A 7,126-nucleotide genomic window follows, 5' to 3' on the forward strand; every position below is an offset into this window, starting at 1 on the left:
TACCGCGAATAATATTATTAACCTGCAAACGAACACTCGTAGTATCAACTATATGAAATCATTAATTCTTTTCTAGTTCAACTCGAAGGAGATTCGATACGAACACATCGTAAAGATCCCCCTCCTTTCTCTCGCGGATTTGACAAAGTTTACGTGGTAAAATGACGGCGTATTTTTTTCTGCGTAAAAGCAGGGAAATGGTGATAAAATAAATTTAGCAGTAATAAAGTGTTCCGGTCCAAATCAGTTGGCGGTCAAACGGGCGCATTAGACGCAGATTTACAGTGCCCGCCCGCCGTCACGCGCCCCTACCAACGGTTCGAAACTCACTCGAAACTCACTCGAATTACGAAACATTTTTATTTTTATACTAACTGATCACAGACGTTGAGTATGTATGACGTCTTGAGTATAAATAAACAACTTCGAACAATGAAAATAGAAAAGATTTAAAAAAAAAAACCTTTAAAATCTTATGAAACTGGTTAAAAGTATGAAACTTTCTCAAGTTATGGCGTGTACAAAAGAAATATGGATACACTTATATACAGGTTGAATGTATCGTTCATTTACCGAAAAAAGAGTTATATATTCACCCCTTTAAATCTTTTACTACGTAATTCCAATTACTCTGTATAAAGCGATTATTCTAGAATATTTTACATTGCTTATTTTTTTACTTAAAACGGGGCAGACTAATAACTACTCGCAAAGTCAGCACAAATAGATTGTAAGCAATATATATTATCATTACATTATTGATTATTAGTAAAAATGTTTGGTTTTTCGATATAACCTATAATTTTTCATTTTACAGCAAATGAGCCATACATTCAACACTTTAAAACATACATTTAATTGTTTCAATTTAAACTTAAAATTTTATTCTAGCAGAGACCGAAGAAGAAACTATATTGCTCTTTCTTATATAACATATTGGCAATAATAATTCGTTTAACTTTGATTAAAATAAATTATTCTAAGCGCCTGGTACTTTTGAATAGCAATTTTTTGATTACGTGTTAAATAGTTCGTAATGTAATGCACCTCAGGCGCTTTACTCCTATTTTAGAAAATATTTACATTATTTTAGAAATAATAATGTACTGTGTCTACTATTAGGTTAGTAGCTTCGGTAGATTATAAATTTTCTTAAGTTAAATGCATTTCAGTTACGCAGTTCAGAAGATTATAAATAAATAAAACTTATTTGTACTTTTCAGTCGTCTTTACACATTTGGAGGTAGTGTTCGTCTTGAAACAAGTTCAAGAAATAGGTGACAACCTCTTTCCATCATCATGCTAACGCCTGGTCTCCTCAGGGTAGTAACAAGGGATACTCCAGACTTGATCAGGTCTGAGAGTAGCGGCCCACGTCGTTTTACGCTTAACACATTACATCATCGTCAGCGCATCGAAAAGGGGAATTCCACACAAAAATAATTCTTTATATACACGGGCGAAAGAAAGCGCTCTAATACTTCTAGACTTGTGATTGCCTGACTATTTAACATTTTTTTCATATTTTTAAATCGGTATAAATTTGGACCTAGGAAAAATTACACACAAATATGGATTAATAAAAATCTTTTTTAAATTAATTATGGTTTTATTCTTCTGGTTTATAGTGTATGACTTTTTTGTTTGATTACACCCTAATATACTTTTATATGGTTTTGTTTAACTTCAACGTTTGATGGATAAAGAAAGCTGTTTAAAATTACTCTGTGGTTCATATGAGAAAATAATAACTATAGTAAAACGTGTAAACTCCAAACGGATGTTCAAAATAAGTAACCAAATATCTACAGTTTGCTTTCATAGAATATTCAAGTACAACACGGAGGGGCTTAGAAAATCTGAAGAAGCTAAAAAATGCCGGCAATCGGTGTAAAAGGGCTTACACCAACATCGTACACAGCTGCATAAAACTTTTAGACTACAGAAGAGTCTGTAGAAAACTGGTAGAGGTTACTGGCGTGCTTGGATACGACCTTCAACAACAAGAAGACGATTAAGAAGTACTTATGTGGCTAATTATAATCGATTTTGGCATTCCCAAAGCAATCAAAATTTTTAATCGATATTTACACTATCAAAACTCTTTTTAATTATAAATATTTAAAAAAAAAAATACGTATGTCTGCGCATAACATGACATAAATTAAACAGATTATAAATTGAATATAAGCACAAATAATACACTTTTTTTTTTTAATTAACTATTACTAACTGAAACGGAAGCCATCTTTGAATTTGAAAAGTCAGATGTAATTTTTAATATCATGTTGCAATATCTATGTCAAATTTGTAAGGCGAGACGTGAAGATATGGCAGTTATCACCTTTGTAAGATCAAATAAATTTCCGCGTATCGCATATATATATGTCACATTTTATGTTATAAATAACCTTTTTTTCTGCTTGCGTTAGTAACAGGCATATCATAAAGAAAATTCTAGAATTATATTCAAAATTTAATTATTGTATTGGTTGGTTAAAAATGGTTGGAGAAAGTATAGAAACTGAGGAATCCACAGCTCTTTAGCATGAAATATATCAATAATAATTTATAAATAGTAAATAATAGCAATAATGCTTTATTTAATTCCATATAAATGACTTAAAATTAAAAAATTTAGATAATAGTTTTGATAATTTTGCACTAAGTTTGTATGAACCCCCTCAGGGTAAAAGCCTTCTCAAAAGCTTTCCATTTTTCTCTGTCTTTGGCAACTTGGAGCCACGATCTCGCCAGACCATCTGACATTAGGTCTGCTTCTCGATCTGGTACCTCGAGGTCCCGTCCATTTATAATTTTTCTTCGACTAGGAGAAAAATTATTAATAATTACTTTACTAATATATCCTATTTTGAAAGGGAAAGATGGAGGAAATGTGGAAAGAAAGTAAAAGAATGGAAGAACATATGACGCATGGTAGAAGGGAATGAAAATAAAAAAAATTACAAAAGAAGATATAAAAGTCCCTAACCCACAACAAGTTAGGGATACGAGAGATCCCCAATAGCGGGAACCAAAAAAAAAAAAGAAAAAATATCCTATTAGATAATTAAGTGAATCAATAAATAAATAAATAAAATGAATTCCACATAACGACGCCAATTAAACTGTAGGACTTTCATTGCTAGACATAAGTCTCCTCGATAGTTTTCGAATAAGACCAAAAACGGCCTGTAATCAGCGTTTTTCAACAATCTTGATAAAGTCATATGCCCACCTTATGAGAGGGCGTTCTACGCTGGGCTTGCTGATCTGTAATCTTTATTCTAGAGCCTTAAGGCCTTGAGGTATCTCCCCGCACGCCATTTGCCCAGCCAGTGGGCAGAGAAAACTTCAGCATGTCAATTTGCTTGTTCAAGTATTTATTTATTTACTTTATTGAAGATAACAAAATGCAGTAAGAAAGTACAAACTTAGAAACTTAGAAATATAAAATTAGTTACAATTGTTACCTTATAACTATCTCACTAAGAACATTTAATGATTTATAGTCAAACAATGACAAAACAAATAAAAACTACTAAACAGGGATCAAAGATCCAGCGCATTCTGCATATCACACCGCAATAATTACGAGTCACAGAAAGCCGTCACGTTTCAATGAGGTTTAAATTGTATTGTGTGTACTCAATAATTTCGAACGAAATTGTTTTTTAAAAGATACGAGAGAGCACGAGAATATATCAATATCACTAACATATGAATAGTGGAGGTCACACATTCTGTATAAGGGTGCACGTTTATCGATATTTGTCTTAGCCGTTAATAAAAAAAGAGAAATCTATATACTTAGAGAGTATTATTATTTATTATTATTAGAGAGTATATATATACTTATTCGACATTTAACAATATTTAATCTTTATATATAAATACGGTATAATGGTTATTTGATTCACGTTACAAATATAATCGAAAATCGTGTGAGTTCACTTGGTAGGGGTTATTCAATGACATTATTACGCCCCGGGGTTCCATGGGATTATACGTCAGGGCAATGTGGTCGTTAAATACAGTAAAAATACCATCGCCGGACGCGACCAGGGTATGCACCGCCCGCTCCTACGCGAAGGTAATGGGCCATGGTTTCTAATGTTCGATATTCGCCGAACGAAGTTAATATCGCGCTCTTTCATCAGCACTTTTGTGAGTGTAATATAGAGATGCGTGTACACGTGACTATTTTTTTTAGTTTATTTTTAAAGTGTTAAAAATTTGAGCAGTGGTAATCCAGCGGTGGAAGGTGGAGACTTACAATCGTAAGTCACGTGTTCAATTCCCAAAATACTATTTTATATAATTCACACTCTGTTTAAGTTATTTTTTTATGGCCCCCGCTATTGAGAGCCTCTCGTACCCCCTATCTAATTTGGGACAGGGAGTTTATTTACACATAATTTTTTCAAAGTTTTATCTTTATTCGACACTCACTTTCATACATCTCAATTTCTTTTATTCTTTCCTTTTATCCTTCACAATATCTTGCAATTTTTGTTCTTTCATTCCTTCTTGCTTTCATCGCCTTCCTTTCCTCATCTTTTTACTCTTAGGTGGCTAGGTACATGTTTATTTTCCAATCTTTATCTTTGTTTTTTGATATCACAGATTTGTTTAGATTTGAACTTTTTAATACATTGCTAGAGTTGTCTTATTCTCTATTATTATTTGATAAGTTCGTTTACATGTGCATTTATTTCATTTTTGGTTCCAGTTTTTCTATTTGGTTTTGTTCCTTTTAATTGCATTACTTACCACCCTGCCAGCAAAGCTCTGTTTATATAGGATTGTCACCGCTGACAAACAAGTTATCATAAGATAGGCAGCATCGTCTTCTACGTGTTATAATACCACACTGCGATCGCTGACCCGCCTGCCATGCGTGATTACCGCATATCCCAACATACATAAATATCTTTGGGGGTGACCCATACCTTGCAGTAAAGGTCTATAGGCTGAAACGACTTTCTTTCAACTTTCATTATCATTAACACGTTCACTGCAGGCCCAATTTTGAAGAACTTTCAGCTGGTGCGGCTGAGGTCGAATCAGCCTCAAGCTGAACTTCCTAATAGTGCGGTTGAGGCCTTTTCTGCCTCATGTTTCAATCATTTTTTTTACAATACTGAGTCAATGCTTCGCAGACATAAAGAAAGCTATATTTGTCTTTGTCATACCTCATACGGCTGAGTGTAAACAGCCGCCGCACTAGAGAGAAAACACGAGTTTTACGCGCCGCACCAGTGCAAAGTCTACCATGAGGCTGAATCGACCTCAAGCCGCAGTGAACGTGTTAACTTCCTGCAATATTTCACCTAAAATTCGAAGTTTTTTTCGATTCTCAGAAAGAAATGGTGAACAATGTTCCTAAAAACATTGTTCACACACGATAGTAAAACTGTCGGTAGAGTTGAAGACAATAAAGGGTTTTTAGGCGATGAAACACTGGCGATGTACTAACATTATGTTATCTATGTAAACGCGTTCTTACAAATTATGATTAACCTTTTTATTTTCTGCGTCTTTGGTAAAACTTAAAAAAAATATTTAAATATTACTTTAAATTTCGAATATGATAACATCGTAATCTTTACGTATATGTTACGTCATTTTGACATTTATTTTTTCAAAATGGCGGCAACTTAAAATTAATATTTAACGCGTGATTATTTAGTAGTGATTTTTTACGACTTTCGCTGCAGCATCAGTCAACAACAATGTCACCAGGTTACCTTGCAACTCTCGTAACCTTAATAACCTTATATTGTAACAGATTCAAAAAGATCTAAACCATGACGTCAGCCAGTTAAAAAACTGATTATCATAATATTTACACTACCCTTATTTGAATGTACATAGATGTCTGTGAATTATATTATAATATAAAACTAAATATCCTTATAATGTATCATTAATTATTTATTTATGCAAACATTAAACAACAAAAGAATCATTTGAATAAAACGCGCTGAGAAAATGGGCTAATTATTCTAATTTAAAATATCTAATGCATATAACAATAAATAAATGATTTAATATTTTATACGAATCAAAAACATAATCCCCTATTTAACTATTATATAACAGCAATCTTAATATTTGCAATATAAGACGCGGCAATCATTCAAAAGTCTGTTGGCCTCTCATTCGTACCATAGACACAAAAATAAAAGTGACGTTAATCCATAGATAAGAGATAACGTTGCCAATAATAGAAACTTTATTGGTGTATAAATAGATAGGAATTATGTATATCCACATATATTGTTTATCTTGAATGGATAAGCCAGCATTCTCTTTCCATAGTTGAAACAATCGACGTTAAGATTCCGCAAAACAAACAAGGTATCTAAAACAATACACAAAGGCCATTGTCTACCATCGCATTAATACACAACATATATCTCGAAAATCTGTTGGGAGATTAGGACCAATATTAAATCTAATTAGAAATGAAAATTTTGTTATTATATATTTACAAAAAAATAACCAGTTCAATGCCAAATTCTCAGTCTCACTCTGTCGTCGATAAAAAATAAAATATTTATTTGTTTTTACTACTTTTATAATTTTACGAATTAAAGTTTTTAATTTTCCATGCGACATCGATTTTTACACAAGACATAATTTTTTAAAAAATATCTTCCTTATTATGTCAAAATAGATTTTTAATCTTTTTTACTATATTTTTTTTAAATTTGCAGTAAATGTGTATTCTTATAGGCGCAAAATTTTCATTTGTCTAAAGCGCTTAAAATAGTAAAAAAATTTTTATGTGATAAAAAATAGAAATGTTCAATATTTAGATAACTAAATAAATTTCCCCACTTACATTTAACCCGAGTGACATTTTGGAGACATAACAGGCCGAATAACACAATCGAAACTTTTTTAAACCATTTTTTATGCATTTACATGTCTGTATTTTCAACACGCTTGTTGCTGTTGTTTCTGTAGCAATGACATAATAAAATTGCCGAATAATGTGTTAACATTATTTTATTTAAAGAAAATCTTTATAATAGATTAGGTGAGGTTAAAAACTAATCTTTAAAAACTTTAATATTTTAAAATTATTTAACAAACATAAAATGATCTAAAAACAAAT

Source organism: Battus philenor, unplaced genomic scaffold, assembly GCF_028537555.1.
Source record: "Battus philenor isolate CCGP_79_NKW_IND1 unplaced genomic scaffold, ilBatPhil1.0.hap1 SCAF_5, whole genome shotgun sequence".
Taxonomy (NCBI): Eukaryota; Metazoa; Arthropoda; class Insecta; order Lepidoptera; family Papilionidae; genus Battus; species Battus philenor.